Below are 19,756 nucleotides of genomic sequence, written 5' to 3' on the forward strand. Positions count from 1 at the left end.
GGGAAGCAAAGAAATCAACCTCACACTTAGAGACATACACTTTAAATGAGAGAGGGAATCTTTTTTTCTAAGAGACCTCATGGAAGAAAGAAAAGGGTATATGGTCTGGAGTTGTTTGAGAGAGAGAATACATCTGAGAAACAGCTTGTCTGTAAGGTGGAACCATCATTTGAGCATTAAAGATTTTATGGTTTATGACAGTGTAATCTTGGTCAGAGCCACCACATACAGCTAGCTGCACAGGCTGTGTGCTGCACAACTTCAGGTGACACTATTCAAATGGACTGTGATGTGGTTCACATGGACTAGAGTACATCAAGGTTGTGAATGCAGTTAAAGAGTATGTTTGAGTATTTGTAAAAAAGCCAAATTTCATGAGTTGATACACAAAAGTTTATTTCTCTTCTCTAATAAAAAGCCCATAGCTTATATGGTAGCTGTATGATGCCATCAGGAACTGCCCTTCTTTCTCTTCTACCCTCTTGAGTAACTTTCATCCTCATTTTCACTTCACCCTTTGGTAAGATAACCAACTCCTTCCATGTTGCCTGGGGTTTTCTCTATTTTAAAATGAAAAGTCACATGTCTAGGAAAACTCCGCAGTCCCTGATTTTACCAGGAGGGTTGGTCACCCCACAAGGTCTCAAAATGTCATTCTACCTCCATCTCCTCTTATCCGTTAGAAACAGAAGATGAGGGAAGAAGTAGTGAATAAGTGGTAACTGGCACCTATATCAGGAAAATAAAACTTTTTCAATAATTGTCAGCACATTTGTACTTACGTTTAATTTACCAGAACTACACAAGGTACGTAGGGAAGTAGATTATATTAGCTAGACACATTGCTGCTCTAAAAAAAAAAAATCAGAGTTCTATTAATATTAGAAAGAATTAGATAAATTATATTAGGAAGAAATTAGAAGTGCCTGCATAACTTTGAGGCTTTCTGTAATGTTCTCAGCATCTCTAGAACACAGTGCAAACAATGAAGGCAAATTGGGGCTGGGGACTGTCAAAAAAAGAATACCAGAAGGCTAAGGAAACATTATTTAGGGGTATGCATATCATTATTGAAATGATTTATTATGCACTACATACTGGCAAGAAATCAGATAAAGCCAGGAATAGTGTTACCTATTGAGAAAATGATAGAAAGGATAAGAATTTAGAAGAAAATATCAAGATTTCTTTTAGATCCTGGGGAAAATAACCGTATGAGAAAGTGATTTCTTTCATTTCATTGCAAACAGATTGTTTGCCTTCAACTTAATATTTATCAAGTAGTTCTGTTTTGTTCATTTTAACATACTAAACTTTAAGGAGGAAACTTTATTTAAAATTTTATTAAAATGATATTTCTATTACACTAGTAGCAAATCAACAAATAAATTAACAATGAAAAGGAAAATCAAATAGAAAAAGAGGTAGTGATTTGATAACTGAAAGATTTTTTAAAAATTTATTTCAATGAATATGTATGTGGAAAGTTTAGCTAAGCATTTTAATGTCCCATGACAGTTTGAATAGATTATGGATCAAAAAGGAAAGCCATTCATCTGCAAGTCATAAGTGACAACTGAATTGAAAACATCACCTTGTACTTAAATTAGACCACATTTGAATTAGTCTTATATGCATTTATTCTGAGTGGGAATAAATAGTGTGGTAAGAATCCCTATGAAAGACATAATGTTTATATGTGAATGTTCCAATTTCTCCTAGTTATAGTTAATGGGATTAAAATACAGTTTAATCCAATCCAGCAATATTTAAATAAATATGCTTTAGAGAATTAGTAAAATATAATAGGTCTGGAATTATTCAAATTTTTCTTTGTGTCTATAAATAAATGAGAATGAAGTGACAGACTTGATAGACTAAGATTGTGAATATGCTGGTAGTAGGAATTTTCAAATGTCATGGTGAAATATAAAACAACCTTTTGGAAAGAAATAACAAATTTGATTTTAAGGTGTGGACCTCATTTTGATTAAATATTAATTATTATTATTATTATTTTGAGATGGAGTCTCGCTCTGTCACCCAGACTGGAGTGCAGTCGTGTGATCTTGGCTCACTGTAACTTCCACCTCCTTGGTTCAAGCAATTCTTCCGCCTCAGCCTGCTGAGTAGCTGGGATTACGGGCACACGCCATCATGCCTGGCTAATTTTTTCTTTATTTTTAGTAGAGAGGGGGTTTCACTATGTTGGCCAGGCCGCTCTCAAATTCCTAATGTCAGGTGATCTGCCCACCTCAGCCTCCCAAAATGCTGGGATTACAGGCGTGAGCCACCACACCCAGCCTAAATATTAATTCTTTCTTTCATCATTATTATACTAAGGATATGATACAGGGTAAATAAAAAAAGATGTAGAGTAGAAGATACAGATACATCATAATTATTTTTGAGTCAGGACATGGTGAATATAAACAGATTAATTTCTCAGAGAAAGAATCCTCCCTTATGATAACATTTAAAAGTGTAAATTGGAGATTCTATATATTTATATTAAGATGGTTGATATGTTTTGGATATTTATCCCACCCAAATCTCATATAATACCCACTATTGGAGGTGGGGCCTGTTGGGAGGTGTCTGGGTCATGGGGTGAATTCCTCATGACTTGTTTGTGCCTCCTGGCTTGCGTGTGCTATTTTTGCTACAGTGAGTGAGTTCTCATGAGATGTGGTTGTTTAAAAGCATATGGCACCTCCCCCAACCCTCTCTCTTCCTCTTGCTCTTGTCATGTGACCTTCCTGCTCCTGCTTTGCTCCCTGCTATAACAATTCCTTGAGGTCTCTCTAGAAGCTGAGCAGGTGCCAGCCCCATACTTATACAACTTGCATAACCATGAGCCAGTTAAACCTCTTTTCTTTATAAGTTACTCAGTCTCAGGTATTCCTTTAAAGCAACACAAGAATGACCTGACACAATGGTCAAGAAATTCCATTGTTGGATTCAAGCCTGTAAGCTTGTGTACTGACAAAATGATCCTGGAAATTTTGACTTCTTCGAAGGAAAACCAAGTCTATATATCATTTTTGTATAATATAAATGAATTTAAAACATTTTAATTATAACATTATTGTGAAACAATTAATTTTTCGGAGGACGAATATTATCTCCTTTTGACTCATGGAGTAGAAGAAAAATGTCATTAAAGTGTTGATTTAAAAATGTCTCCTTCTTAACACTTTTGTCAAAAAGACCCAGCAGTAAAAGGGAAAGTTTTTGGAGGAGAATTTGCTTTTTGCCCCAAGTCAGCTTTTTATGGGGTAATAGATTTTTTATATCTATTGCAACATCGTATACCATAACCTAAAGCTTAGCGGCTTGAAACAACACTGATTTATAACTTCTCACATGTCTGTAGGTTGACTGGGTGTTTCTTCTGCTAATCTCACCTAGGCTTTATGCAGGTGCAGCCAGCTGGTATCACTCACATGTTTGGGTCATCAACTAGAATGACTGAAAGAATGGAGTGACTGATTGCACTTTCTACCTATGGCTTCTTCTCAACACGATGCTTTCGGAATTCCCTGAGAGTTTAGGAAGGATGCATACATCCTCTTGAGACCTAGATTCTGGAACTCAGTGTTACTTCTGCTAGAGAAACTCACAAGGACAGCCTAGATTTAAGAGGTGGGGGAATAGATTTCACCTCTTTATGGGATAAAGTACAAAACATTATGATCATACTTGTAAAGTACCACAAATGGAAACCCTTAATAATGTAATAAACAATATAAAATCTTCACCAGAAAAAGCAAAAAACACACATACACAAATTCTATGTTAATTTTAAAGGAATGGTGCCCTTCTATGTTGTAGGACCCCAGATCTTAAACCTTTGATTTAACCAGCTGAAATAACTCAGAAACAGAAAATCAAGTGCAGCATGTTGTCACTTGTAAGTGGGAGCTAAATAATGGTTATGCATGAACAGAGAGAAGGAAATAATAGACACTAGGGATTCCAAAAGGGAAAAGCATCAGAGACGGATGAGGTCTGAAAAATTACCTACTAAGTATAATGTTCACTATTCCAGCAATGGGTACACTAGAAGCCCAGTGCCACCACTACACAATACATCCATGTAACAAAAACTGCAGGTGTAACCCCTTGAATCTATAAAAAAATTTTTTAAAAATCCTGCTGGTCAGTGTTCAGAAGGAAATGAGGAATATATTATTGGAAACTGGAGGAAGGGAGATCCTTGCTGTATAGTAGCAGAAAGCTTAGAAAAAAATTGCTAAATGTAGAAAGAAGACCTTATAAATAATGAACTTGGATATTGGGTTGAGGAGATTTCTAAGCAAAGTGTTGAAGGTGAAGCCTGGGTTCTTTTTTCTGCTTATAGTAAAATGTGAGAAGGCAGATAAACTGAGGAAAGTACTGTTCAATTAAAAGGAACCATACTTGATGATTTGGGAAATTCTCAGCCTATACGGATGGCAAAATATGCAAAAATTAAGAGATTACTTCTGAATGTATGCCACAGAGAGAAACTCAGGATGTGACTGTACAACTTTTTGCTGCAACCTCAGAAAAAACAAAAAGGCAGAGTGTTAAATACAAGAGATTAAAGATATTTATCATAACTCTTCTCAATCAAACCAGAGAGCCTCGAGGAAGCTTATTGACATCGTCCCTCAGCCATGTCAGCAGAAGCCAAAAATAGAGAAGGAATTATTTCAGAAAAATCTGTGGATGACTTTTTGTCTAATGGAATGAACTGTGAAATCCACAAAAAGCGCACAAGGTAATTGGGAATAATTCATGAGAAGAACTGACAGCTGAGACTGAAAGGGACAGAAACAATATGAAGAAGAAGGAGATTCTCTTAACCCTGAATTTATCCAGACAGGAAGCAGGGACTATTAAAACTACTCATCAACAAACACATGCTACCTTTTATGAAAAAGAAAGGATATCTCAAAGCCAAGATCAAGAGGATACAGTGGAAAGCAACAGAAGATGTTCCCAGGCCTTGAAACCTAATGGAGTTTTCCCAGCTGGATTTAAAACTGCTTCCATTTTCCTCATTTTGGGACCAAAATGTTTTTAACTGTGTTTTCTATTGCCATGTAACACATGATCAAAAATGCAGTGGCTGAGCAGAGGTACCTGAGACAGGCTCCAGTGTTCTCTTGTACCCAGTATGGTATGAGTGAAAATCAAGTGTTTGTTATATCCTTTGGAAGATCTCACACATACCTGAGATCTAGTCATCTAGATTATGGTTTAAGTAGGACTAAGGAAGGAAAAGCAGCAACTTACATGGACCAATAACCAGAGAACCAATAAGAATATGGACATTTTTAGCAGAAACTAGTATGACTATATGATGACAACCATTAATCAGTTCATCCTCTTTCGATTTCCTGCTGTTTCTTACTCAACTATGTTTGAGCACAGAGGAATCCCTTAGAACATAGATCTAATTTCAAGATTCACTGGGAAGACAGACTCTGAGTTGGCCAAGCAAACCCAGCATTGACTGAGGAAACCCAAATTTTTTTCTGAGATTATCCTAAATTGACTGAAATTATGAGATTAAGTTTCTAATATTCAGCAAAAGGGGAGCCAAAATAGAAATAGTTTGAATTACAGAAAAAGCAAAATCATGTTTTATGTACATTGAGTTGAAGACTAATTTTTTTTTTACATGTTGAACTTCCAATGTGGGTCTTATAACACTTTATTTACTTTATTTGCTGGCATTTCCATCTTCTTCACATAGATTGTAAACGTTTGAAAGGCAGTAAATTGGTCTTACTTGTTTTGGTATTACCAATGACTGCATGCTACTTGTTCACAAAGGTGCCCAAGTACATGTTGAATAATAAATACTTACCATCTTTGATTATTGTTTCTTTGATACAACATCCTTGTGATTCTTTATGAATAAAAAAGCTATTTCTGAGTAGTCACTGTCATGATTTAAAAATATAAACTTTTTCTCATTTAAAATTCATTTATTTATTCTTTTTTGACTGTACTGGTAGGAAAAAGTAATTGTATGTTTTAATGACACAGAAATTGGATTCTAATCTTCGGTATCCATATATACATATTAAAAGTAAACAGTGAGTCAGGCTCTTTTTATGAGTGCACTATTAGCCTTTGAGAGTTTAGATGTAAACTAACATTAGCTAAATGAAAAATAAAACAGATAATGATAAACATATTTAGATCATTTCATGCAATAAGAATGAGTCAACAGAAAGGTCCAAAGGATCTTGTTCTAATTCCATTATGTATACCTTAATATTTTTATAGGGTATATTTAAAAATTCAAATGCCAAACAGTATAAGATAAGAAAGAGCAATTATATATAGGTTCTTGAGTATAAAATTGCCCTAAAACAATTCCTTTGTCATTTATGTAGATTTGGGGGCAAAATATATTAGTTATAATTGACAGGTATTTAATAATATGTGTGCTTGCATGTGTGTGCCTACTTGCACCCATATATATCCACATAAATATTAAATCTCTTAAACTTTAAATTGAGAAATATGAATTTATAAAATCTGAAATCAACCAGTATCCAACAACATACCTGTAATTGTCTACCTCAATATTATTAAACTTTGTGAGAGAATACAACATGAATTAAAAACACACTCCCTGACTTGACGTATATATACTGGAATTGGAAAACGAAAACAATACTGATAAAATAACTGAAGAATATTTATAGAACATGCTGTAAAGTGAAGTCAATCTCTACATTTTAGACTCTGTTCTGTGATTTGCAAGTTAACATCAAGCCAAATATGTTACCACCTGTTGCATTCAATTTAACTTTATAAGTTCAACATGATCATAGAAGATATTATACTAACAAGAAACAGCTAGCTATATATTTTTTAAATATTTAAAATACAGTAATGAGGAACTATTTTACTTTAACACTAAGTGGTATATTTTCTATTATAAGACCTCCTGCTTAGATGGCTTCTTTTAACTGGACAAAGGGTGGGCAGCTGACTCAAGTCAGAGGATTTATTGATTGATCAGGCAGTCTATAGGGTGAATAGGCCTGAAAAGTTCTGCAAAAATTGGGATGAATTGGATCAATAACATTGTACACTATGGAGTAGATATTAGTATCCACAGAGAAAATTAGGCAGGTAACAGAAGGAGCTAGAAATGAAAGGATGCAGATACCATAAATTCCAGGATCATGATGGCTTATGCTAAAGAAGAAGTTATGAGAACACAGAAATTATCGTTAAGCAGGATAGCTAAGGTAATAAAAAAGAAGAAAATTGTAAAATCAGTTTGTAAGAGAAACAAAAAAATAAAGACTCCAAAAAGGAGGCACAGGAATGAAACTAGTGGGACCATGTTCATTGAAGAATCATCAATTTTTACTTCTGATGTTCCTAGTGCTGCCTTGAATCTAGTTCCAATCCCCACATGTCCTGATTCTACTCTGGATCTTACTCAGCTATTTCTGTATGTCTCATCTCTCTCACTGAGCCTTATGTTAAATCTCTGTTACTTGAGCTTGTTTAAATGACTTTGTTCCTTGAAACCAAAAGAGCCTGATCAAGCATTATATTTTAGGTGCTTGGGAAACAAAGAATCTCTGTACCTAAAGAGTTTAGTCACCTGAAATAGGGAAAACATTATAAATAGATGATTCAGAATATATATCATAAAGACTGAATCATTATTCCCACAATGGATATAATTTTTTTTTCTGATTTTCATAATCCTACCAACATATACATCTAGGCCTAAACTCTTTTTTGACTTTTGTTTCTTGTTTGCAAAAGGTTGTTGTACAACACCACTTGGGTGACCAGTGAAATTCATCCATGGCTTATCTCACTATTTTCAACAAAAATACTTTCTGTCCTCCTAATTTTAGTTAATGTCACTAGGATATATTCAGTAATATTGACTTGACACCATTGTGTCTTTTTTTATTTCATTTCTGTCAATTCTAACAATCTAACAAGACCCATAAATTAGTCTTCCTCTTTCCTCTTTCCTATACTAGCTGGAGTCCCTTAAATGGTCTCTTTGTAAATCAGCTTCAAAATTAATATTAGTAAGAACAGCTCTGATAGGTCATTCATCCCCCCTTCTCAGAAACTCTCAGTAGATTCTCACTGCTACCAAGCCGAATCCTGATTCTCTGACCTCTTTCAAGATCAAGTTTGGTTTCCAACACTAATACTCATCATTACTCTAAATATAATTTCCACTTTGGTCAAACTGGGTAACCACTAGATGTTTCTATGTGGTTCGCCTTCCCTGCATGTGCCCGTTCTCTTCCCTCTTTTAGCATGTCCTTCCCACATTTTTTTTTTTTTTTTAACCTATCAAAATTCTGCTTCTTCTTTCTATCTTTCAGGTATAATTTAAATCCCATTTTTTTTTTAAAAAAGTGTACTTCCTTAAACTTGTCACCAAATAAATTCTTTCTTACATGAATTCTCATAGCAATTAGTTTGGACATCTCTAATGATAAATACTGATTATTTGTGGAGCTTATTTCCACTCTCATACTCAAACTTTTTAAAAGCAGGGACCATATATATTCATTATTGTATTATCCACCCCTATCCATTACTCTGCTTTGGCATTGCTATTACTCAGGAACTCTTGTTGAATAAATAAATGTACTATGACTAACACAGGGAGCCACAGAACTACTTTTATAGAAAGCAACCTCATTTAATATAGTCACAACATGATATTTTCATTTTAATTCAAATGAACATATCTTTCCATCCCACACAAATCTGTTCCTCCTCCTGGTTCCCTCTTACTGTTTGGCTACATTATCTACTTGGTTGCCCAAGTCAAAAACCTAGGATTCACTACACACGTCATTTTTTCTTTTTCTCTTGATAATAAACTATATTTTTTTCCTACTAAATGTATTTTATATCTCTCCTTACTTCACTTTCTCATCATCACTGTTTAGTTAGGATTTTCATTATCTCTCTTTTCTGGTACTCCTGCTCCAGTTTCCACCATCTTCTACACTATTGCAGAGCAATCTACCTTCCATGCTACTGCAAAAATGATCTTTTGAATACAGAAAAGTATGAACATCATTCTTCTTTGTTAAAATTTTTTTCTCATTGACTGCCTTTAATCTATGTTAGAGCTAATATCTTGTATAGGCCTTTTGTGATGTGTCACCTAACTACCACTCCAAGTTATCTCTTGATCTTTTTCCCATATGCACTATGTGCGTAATAAATTACTTGTGCACATTATACTTTCATACTTTGGAGAGCATTCTGTGTAGGGACAAAGGTTATTTTCTTTAAGCACTTTACCCTCAGAATTTGGTGGAGTGCATTTCACCATCATTTAAAAGGCACATGGTAAATTCTTTTGAAACAATTAATAAATTAATAAATAAATAAATATAAGTTATATGAAAGGGAATTCCTATATTTCTTAAACTTTAAATCATTCTATATTTCATTGTCAGTAATTATCAATCTTTTAAGGAGTAAAAGAGACATTAAGAATTATCTTTGTTCATTGCAAATGAATGGCTGTAAATAAAACGTAGGACTTGAGGCAGCAATAACATGACCAGAATTTTTATTTCCTTTACTCATAAAGTAAAATGAATAACCAACACTATAAATAGAATGCTAGATTATGCTTAAATTTACTATTTCAGAAAATTTAAAAACACATACAGCATTCTGTATTTTAGAAATGTGACAACATAAAACATGTTTATGGCATTTTTCAATGATGAGGATAATTGAACTGGCTTTTTCAGAAATTATTATTATCACTACTTTGGTCATCCTAATGCCCTTAAAACCTGTATTATGTTAAAGAGAAAGGATGAAGAATTGTCTTTCCTTGGAATGATACACAAATTCTTATGTCTTTGGCAAAAAATATACCACAATAATAAGAAATATTATACTTCAATAAAAAGTGAATATATTTTATAGCACAACAATTGGCATAAAATTGGGCAATATTCTGTCTGTGGCTCTCACCTTATAGATGAGAAACAATAAAGTGATTTTAGAGGATTAAAAAGCTCCATAAATCTTACTATTCTCAAGTTATCAGCTTTATTTCTCTATTATATGTGAATTGAACTTCATTTTACATTCTATTTTATAGATGTCAGAGTTTTAAATACAATTAATATAAATTAACTTTTAAAGATATGTTAAAGTATTAATTATCCAGAGTTAAGACAGGTTATTTGGTATCCCAGTATTTATCCTACACCAAAATTTTATGTCACCAACACTACAATAAAAAATGAACAGAATTTTTAGTGAAAGAAAATACCTTGGATCTTAATATGTGAAAAGAAAGGCTGCAATATAGTACACTGTAAAATATTCACTTTATCCTGAAATGATCATACAATAATATGCTCAATTGATTCAGATGTTTGTTTTGTAGCTTTACAAATCAAATTTCATCATTTATTAACATGGAAATCTAATTATTGGGCTTTTACTGCTAAATGTTATTATAGATCCTAAAAGTACATTATTTTATTCAATTCTCACAACTCTCTAAATAGATAGTTTTAAGTATTTTACAAAAGAGAAAACTGAGACACGGATTGGTTAAGAGACTTTCCCATAGCCATGCAAGGTGGTAGTAGATTTAAAACCAAACTTTCTGAGTCCAGTCTAGGTGTTTTATTGCTTAGTTCTGCTAGCCTATATATGATTTTTGTTTATATCAACATTGGAAGGTGCTCAAGGTATATAATAACCTGGTAGTGATTGTGTAGAGAGGAGTATACATTAGCTTGGATGTAGGAATAAATAAAGTTTAAGAGTGATACTATCTTTGTCAGTCCATGAGGCTATCTCTACCTTCATTGTCACCATCTTCTCTCAACTGGACGACTACTCTAACTGCTTACCTGCTCTCCCTTATTTCACCTTGTACTTCTTCCACTCTATTCTCTGCGCTTAGTTAGAGAGATTTTCCCAAATCTGTGTAACTTTTCCATTTAAAAATCTGAAATGGGCAATAATACTTAGAATGCTTTACATTTCCAGCATAGGCTAGCTCCTGTCTGTCATTCCATCCCCCCCTTGCACTACTGTCATTCCTTGAGCAATACTTGCAGGGCTATAGCCATAGGCCATGTGAAGTAGCCAAAAAGTAACCCCTGAGGTTCCATTAATGCCATCTACAAAGGAGTTGTTCATGGTACACCATGTTCCCTTCTGTCAAAGGACCTATTCAAAACTTCTTTTCTTTGCATGGATGACTTTCTCCTGCACTCCCGCTCATCCCTCATATCTCAATCTCAGTTCTTTGGTCAAACTTCTCTGAGGTAGAAGTTTAGAACATGTTCCTTTCCTCTAGTGTGTAATTATAGAATCAGTAATTTAATTTTATATATATATATATATTTTTAGATGAAGTCTCACTCTGTCACCCAGGCTGGAGTGCAATGGTGATCTTGGCTCACTGCAACCTCAGCCTTCAGGGTTGAAGTGATTCTCCTGCCTCAGCCTCCCCGGTAGCTAGGATTACAGGCATGTGCCACCACACCTGGCTAATTTTTTGTATTTTTAGTACAGATGGGGTTTCACCATGTTAGCCAGGATGGTCTCGATTTCCTGACCTCGGGTGATCCACCCACCTTGGCCTCCCAAAGTTCTGGGTTTACAGGCATGAGCCTCCGCACCCCACCTTAATTAAGGGATTAACGTAATTCTATGTTGGACTCTTGAAAACATGTTGCCATTTGCCATCATTTTATCCACTATACCTAGGAGTACAGCACATAGTATGTGCTCAATAAATGTCTTGACTAAATGAAGGTATTACATGAGCTTCTGTTCCTTCCTCTATGAGTTATAGAGAACATATCAAAGTATCCTTTGAAGAAAACTGTAACACAAAATGTAGTAAAAGAGATAAATTGGCTAGAATAACACATATCTTGAATATCTACAGTATTTTTAACAATGAAACTAGATTTTCTAAAATGTTTCAAAATTATTTTCATCTAATACTCACCATCAAGTATAAAAACAATGTTTTCAGAAGATTTGGAAAGAGTGACAACAGCATTCAAAACCACTAAACATTACTATGGAAACCTTTGTCTAACAAATTTGATAATCCATGTTGATAAAAATAAGATATTTTTGATAAAAAAGTAATGTTTTTCCCTAAACTACCTTCTCATTTAAGCCCTAACCCAGGGAAAAAATTCAAACAATTAAACTACCTATAAAATACGGACATTGACTAATCACAATTGGTGCTGGCATGTCCATAAAGAAGGCAAACTGAAAATAATTGCTTCAAGTATACGCACATGTGTTCATCGATTATCAGTCCTTCCTGTATTTCGTATCTCCTTGGTCAAAATATGACATCTTGAAATAGTTTTTTGGACATCTGTTTTCTTTAATTAATACGCTCAGTGAATATGCATTAGGTCGGGTATTGTGCTAGTGTTACAATGGTGAACAAAACCAGGTATAATTTTTGTCTTTCTGGAGTTTGCAGTACTCAGGCACAGTGGGTACACTGGCACTTCTATGACTCCTTCAGTAGGCCTGGCATTCTAGAGGCCAGCTCAATATTCTTTCTTTCTGCCCATCCAGAAAAGTTTCTGTTTTAGAGATCAAGGTGCTCTCTCTCTCTCTCTCTCTCCCCCCCCTTCCCTCTCTCCCCTCTCCGCCATGTGTGTGCGTGCGTGTGTGTCTTGTTGGTTCTCACTTTTGCATGCTCTCTTACACTTGCTACCACTTCTCCCCTACTCACTTTCCCAATGGTCTGCTAAACATGTACACCCTAAAACACACATTAGGGTAAGGATAGGGGGCCCCAGTTCAATCTGAGGTCAAGTTATGTTCTCCTCTTAAGGCTTTCCTAAACAATCACAAATTGGTTATCATATTATGATTGTGTGGATTAATACAATTACTTTTCATTTGAATATTCTTGTGAATATACTGCATGTGTCAGAACTTGAAGAGGGAACATGATGAAAAACATGCCAAATCTTTAAACATTTTAGGATATATTCCCAGGAGTAGAATTTCTGGGTCAAAGAATTTGCTTCTTTTGGAGCCATACTTTTGAATCCATCTCTGTATTCCCATTTCTTCTACTCTATTATTGCTTCATTTATTTCAATTTGACTTTCTCCCTTACTGAAATGGCTCTCATTAAGATTATCAATGACTTTTTAATTGTAAATTTAACAGTTGCTATTCCAGTCTAAAATGAGGTAAAATGACTCACTCTCCGTGATAGAAATTCAAAGTTTTTATACTATTATTCATGACACTTCAAAATTATGCCCCAAACTATTTTTTGCTTAAAATATTTTTCACTTTTATTAATTTATTACTTCATGCTCCTTCCTTATAAATTAATGAGCTAGTTTTATGCTTCACAGAAAAACTAAAAGCCATTAGCTAGACGTCACTCCACTCTCTTTGTACTCTTCCCTACACCACCACTTCCTCTACAAATTCACATACCAGTGTGCCAGGGTTTATCTTCATCCCACTATACAATGGAAGTGGTCTAAAGTCAGTACTTCCACAATCTTTTCTAGAACTTTACTACATTATTTATAAACTTGCAGTCATGTAACTTCAACATTTCTCTTTCCAGCACATTCCAGCCTGTCAGAAATAGGAGGCTAAGATACACTGAAGCTGTTTTAAAGTCCTCCTAGATAGTAGGTATGGGGAAGGCATAGGGTGGGGAGACCTTAGGTTTACCAATATACTCAGCACATGTAGGTTGAGCCACTCCTATCATCTGACATTTTTCTTGGGTTCTACTTGAGATTAATTCAAACACCAATCAAATCAAAGTTGAGGATTCCTGTCTGATATGGTTTGGCTCTGTTTCCCCACCCAAATCTCATCTCGAATTGAGGGCAGTTTGCCCCATGCTGTTCTTGATAGTAAATGAGTTCTCATGAGATCTGATGGTTTAAAAGCATGGCAATTTCCCCTTTGTGCTCTCTCTCTCTCTCTCCTGCCACCATGTAAGACATGCCTTGCTTCCCCTTCACCTTCCACTATAATTGTGAGTTTCCTGAGGCTTTCCAAGCCATGGGGAAATGTGAGTCAACTAAACCTCTTTTATTTATAAATTACTTGGTCCTGGGTATTTATAGCAGTGTAAAAATGGTCTAATATACTGCCATAGAAAAGGTATGATAGTTTAGTTTTTCTGGTGAAATAATTTAGAATTCTAAACTTACAAGGCATGGATGTCAGAACAGTTCCTCTCTACTTATCCGTAAAAGCCTGTCAATTCTTACTTTACTTGTATGTGTGTCAGCTTCTCTCTGCTAAGGAACAAGAAGTTTTAATAATCATCAAGGGTATCTTCAAAATCTGCAGAGTAAGAGATACCAGTAGTGGAACTCATCTATAACTATAATTTTATATGGTGATTCTAACAAAGTCCTTACTGTGGTTTTAAAAAAAACCACATTTATTTATGTTCAAATAAACTGGTTTTGAAAGAAATCACAATAAAGTACCTATTTTGAAGAACCTATTCATGTGAATGTATATTGTAAAAAGAAATTCATTTATTTCACAAAGACATGACTTATAGAAATTTGTTCTATCATTTTTCATAATTAATATTATTCAGGGAATAATAGTTTTGGCAGGAACAATGAGACAATGCCTTTGGCTGTCTTTGGTAATATTTAATACTGAATTTCTGATTACTAGTTTTTAAGTTCCAGTGCACAAAGTTTCCATCCTGCTAGACTGTACAGGAGACAGTGATGCATAATAGGTCAGCACTGGATTCCTCAGGGCAGAAACCTCTTGGACATATCACTAGATTAATTGCTCTGAGCCTGTAATCCCAGCACTTTGGCAGGTCAAGGTGGGCGAATCACAAGGTCAGAAGATTGAGACCTTCCTAGCTAACACAGTGAAACCCCATCTCTACTAAAAATACAAAAAATTAGCCAGGCGTGGTGGTGGGTGCCTGTAATCCCAGCTACTAAGGAGGCTGAGGCACGAGAATTCCTTCAACCCAGGAGGTGGAGGTTGCAGTGAGTCAAGATCCTGCCACTGTACTCCAGCCTGGGAGACAGACAGAGACTCCATCTAAAATAAAAATAAAAAATAAAAAAATAAAAAAAAAAAAGACAAGGCAAGGCAGAAAACTTCCACAGAAGTCAAAGACAATAAAAGGTCACATGGATTTAGCTACAAACTTTTTATTTCTAAAACGTGGTTGTAGCTGAAAGCAAACCAGGCTTTTATAAAATGTTCTTATCCAGAGCCTTCCCCATGAAGAGTAATTTTCATTGTTTTATTTTCTAATCCACTGGTTTTAACGAAATGCATCTGCCACGTTAAAGGGAGCTGTAAAATGATAAATACTCACAAAACTGAAAACTCCAGTTGCTCACCAACCATATTTTACCATTTTTGCCACATGGTGAACTTGAAAAAGAAAGTACATCTGGGTTATTGCTTTATGTTCTTATAAAGTATTGAGAGGTTCTTTTCTTCCTTTACATAGTACCAACACAATTTTCTTAATAAAATAGGTAATGGCATTTTTTTTTTTTTTTTTTGCATGTACTCTGTGCAAAACTGTCACAACAAAGCTTAGCGCCATAAGAAATAGGTCACTGAAAGAGTTGTTACAAACTGTGTGTCCTGGCTTTGTTCAATCCATTAGAATTACTAGAATCACGAGGTCAGGAGATCGAGACCATCCTGGCTAACATGGTGAAATCTCGTCTCTACTAAAAAATACAAAAAACTAGCCCGGCGAGGTGGCAGGCGCCTGTAGTCCCAGCTACTCAGGAGGCTGAGGCAGGAGAATGGCGTAAACCTGGGAGGCGGAGCTTGCAGTGAGCTGAGATCCGGCCACTGCACTCCAGCCTGGGCAACAGAGCGAGACTCTGTCTCAAAAAATAAATAAATAAATAAATAAAAATAAAAAAATCAATGTTAACAGTCTAATATAAGGGCTTTCCAGCCATCTAGGTTGTTGGGGAAGCGAAGGAGGACCAGGAAAGACAGTGCTGAAATTCCTTTGGAGTAGATGGGAACTATCAAAGAATACAATGTGAATTACTATCTATTTTGCCAAGAGAATGGTTAGTTTACTCCTTTTCTTTGAAGCTTACTAGTGATTGCTTCAAATGCTGATGTACAGTCATTATTCTTTGTTGTAAATTGTCCACAGGTTATTCAATATAGGTTTGCATTTTATTTATTTATTTTTTTAATTTTAAAAACACTTTGATAAAAATTAAACATACAAAACTGAAATAATACACATCCTAAAAATTATCTTCTTCCATTAATAGGAAGACGCTTTTCTATGCATATATTTGGCTTAAACTCAACTCAGGATAACTGTGATGTTCACTTACACCAACAAGCAGACAACTTGATCTAATTAACAAAAATTACAAACAGCTGAATGAACATAATATACGGGGAAATTATGGTCAGTTTAATGCATAAGAAATACAAGAATTTTTAATGATGAAATATTCAGTACTCTTGTTCATTAATTTAGCCTTGTTTTTGTTTTTTTTTTTTTTTTTTAAAAATAGTATCTACACTGTATACAGGGCTATACATCAGCTTTTTGTTCTCCCATATAAACATTACACATTCAAAACATGGTACCACTGCAGTAAATGAAAAAAGAAAAAAAAAAAAAAACAGGAAAAAAGCAAACATACAAAAAACAAAAACACCTTAGAAAAGGGAGCTTATCCTAAGGTTTCTTACATAGAATTAAGAGTACATAAAAACAAAACAGATCAATTTTAGAGATGGCCTAATAGGCCTAGGAAACAAGTATTTGAGGAAAAACCTCAAAACAAACTTTGCCATTTACAAATTAACCTATCTTTATACTTAACTGAACGACAGCTAAGTGTTAAAGTTGAAAATAAGAAAAATGAAAGGATCTCTTTAGCAGGTTGGTGTTTTTGCCTTGGTGTTCCAGTGAATTGCTAGAGTATGCGTCAAGTTCAAAGCATCTGAAAATTTCAAGTTACAACTTACAAAAAGTACATACCATAGGTTAAGTAGGCACCTGGTATTAGGATGATCAATAATTCATCTAAGTGCTGTATGAAACAGCATTTACAAAAGTTGCTTTATTCAACAAACTTTGAGGGAACCGTGGTACTGATAATGAGAAAAGTTAAACAAATAGCAGTTATCAAATGCAATTTCTTCACGTTTCATTCTACTGAAGTCAACCAATGACGACAATAGTATCTTGCTTACTCATCTAACAAATAATTTACCTTTAGAAAAATATAAGGATGAAAAGGTAAATGTAAAGCCCTGCAGAGATGAAATCCAATAGTTTTTCTGCTTATTGAGGCATCAAATGCCTGACATTGTATGTAGAGGTATCTTGATATTGTGTCATAGGTTTATCGGCAATTCCACAAGTTCCTACTCCAACTTTGCCAGTCGCACTCTCAGATGATGCAAAAATATTCCTCTTTACCTGGCCTTTTTTGCTTTTGGAATAGGCTCTGTTGTTGAATTGTTGCCATTTCACTTTCTGGTCCTCTCTTTCCTGCTCACGTTATTTTATTCTCTGAGCTTTTTTCAAAGCTTTCTTCTTTTTATATTCACGCTGCTGGGCAATCATTTCTTTTTTTGACATGGGTTTGTTGCCACTGTCCTCCTTTGCCTTCCCTCCTTATTCTACAGGCTTGAGGTTCAACGGTGGAGTCACTTCAGCATTGCCATAACCAGCAAAGGTGATTGCAGCGGTGCCATTTTCTTCATCTATCTCTTCAGTCTCCGCTTCATAACACTGTCCATCTTCACTCCGGATTGCCATACACTTGTCTCCTACTTTCCATGAATGAGTAGGTTGAGTAGAAGCAAAAACTGTCTGAACTTGCAAGCGTCTCAGAAGGTTGAGTTGACAGAAGGTCTTTGGTTAGTTCTATAACTTCTTGTAAATCTTTCTTCAATTTTAGCAAATCTTCATTTTCTCCATTTCCAGATAATGCAGCTTCAACTTGCTGGAGCTGAGCTTTGTAGCTTGCCAGCTGCTTTGCTAAATCCTCTGACATCTTGTGTGGGACTGGGGGCGGGGCGGCGGGAAGGGGTCGGGGCAAATGAGCCCAGTGGTAGTGGCGGCGGCAGCAGCAGCAGTAGCAGGAAAATCTCCGCGACAACAAGACGACGACTGGTTCTGAAAAGGAAGAACTCGGTCGGCGGCGAGGGGGAGGGGCGCATTTTATTTATTTTAATATATCAATTCACATCTTAAAATTATTGTGAATACGGTTTCTGGTTTTAATATCTTATTTTTTATAGGAGATATGCCACTGAAGCCTCTTTTTACTCTTATATTTAGCTGTTTTAAACACATAGTAGACAAAAAGTAGAAGAGGTTGAAATTGTGGTTTGTGTTTTCTTGCTTTTCCCCTAGTTCTTATTTCACTGCATGCACTTTTTATGTTTTCTGGGCAGTTTCTTAACATAGAGATACTTTTATGCTGTAGAATAGTGATTATATTAATTGTACCTGATTTTAGAATTTTATTGGAAATATTTTGATTATGTCACTGTTAAAGACCTTTCGTTCTCTAGATTAGAAAGAACGAACTCAAAGTTCTTTGTGCTTCACATCAAGAAAAAAAGTTTAAATAGGGTTACTAAATTGGGTTACATAAATGATGCAATATGTTTGGAAAAGGCAAACAAAATCAGTTTTTCATTGATTTCTTCTTCCAATTTCTAGGGTACAGCAATGCAAATTTGATTGAGCAAATATTTTTCTCCCTTCCTTTACTCCATTTTCATTTGCAAATAACATGGAACTTAAAATTATTATTTGAAATCATTCTCATTTTACAATAAATGGAACCATAAATGCATTCTAAATAAAACTCCGAATTAGGTGGATTCTATTACATTTCACAGGATATAACTTGATGGGATTTTTATTTGAACTCACAAGAAGTGTAAGTACCAGATGGATTTAACATGAAGCTGATGAAATTTCTTGAGGCTCCACCCTCATGACCTAATTACCTTACCAAGGCTCCATCTCCTAATACAATCATATTGGAGGTTAGAATACCGACATATTAATTTTGAGAGGACACAAACATTAGTCCATTGTATTGAAACATGCTCATTAACTCATTTTCCTTTTGGACAAGACATTTTTTGTGACTCCCTCTCCACTCTTTCCTGTTTTTTTTTTTTTTTTAAATTAAATTTCTATCATTTTGAACGATAGTGAACAAAGATGCCATAATGTAGTTAATACAATGTGGGAAAGGCTGTCTCCTTTGCACGTTAGATATAGAGCTTAGTAAGTAAAACATTTTATTTAACAAAAACTATTAAGTACTTTACATTCCATAAAAAAATTAATAACAGAACAATTATGAAAAGAGGGGACTACTGAACAACTTGAACTAGAATATGGAATAAAATATTTTTTATTTGAAAAAATATGAATTTATACAAGATAAAGAATCTATTTTGCATTGTTGTCTGGTTACATGAAGAGCTTAAGGAAATAAAAAATCTTGAATTGCTTCTCATAGGATATCATTAGTAAGGTAATTCTGGGTAGTGCATCAAAAAATGGACACAAGCAATTCCAGCACATGAGCTTATCTGCTGTAGAAAGAGCTTCTCTTGAAGCTCTTGGAACACTAGGTAACATCTTCAATACATGTTTTGGCAAACTAATTGATGAAAACAACAACATATGACTTGGCTGTTATATGCATGAAAA

General features: G+C 34.8%; 1 pseudogene; it reads right to left on the minus strand.

Annotated features, from left to right (window-relative positions):
* Positions 1–17,215: 17,215 nt before the first annotated feature.
* LOC103236228 (survival of motor neuron-related-splicing factor 30 pseudogene) lies at positions 17,216–18,106 on the minus strand (annotated as a pseudogene).
* Positions 18,107–19,756: the final 1,650 nt, after the last annotated feature.

The sequence above is a fragment of the Chlorocebus sabaeus genome, chromosome 7 (assembly GCF_047675955.1).
Source record: "Chlorocebus sabaeus isolate Y175 chromosome 7, mChlSab1.0.hap1, whole genome shotgun sequence".
NCBI classification, from domain to species: Eukaryota; Metazoa; Chordata; class Mammalia; order Primates; family Cercopithecidae; genus Chlorocebus; species Chlorocebus sabaeus.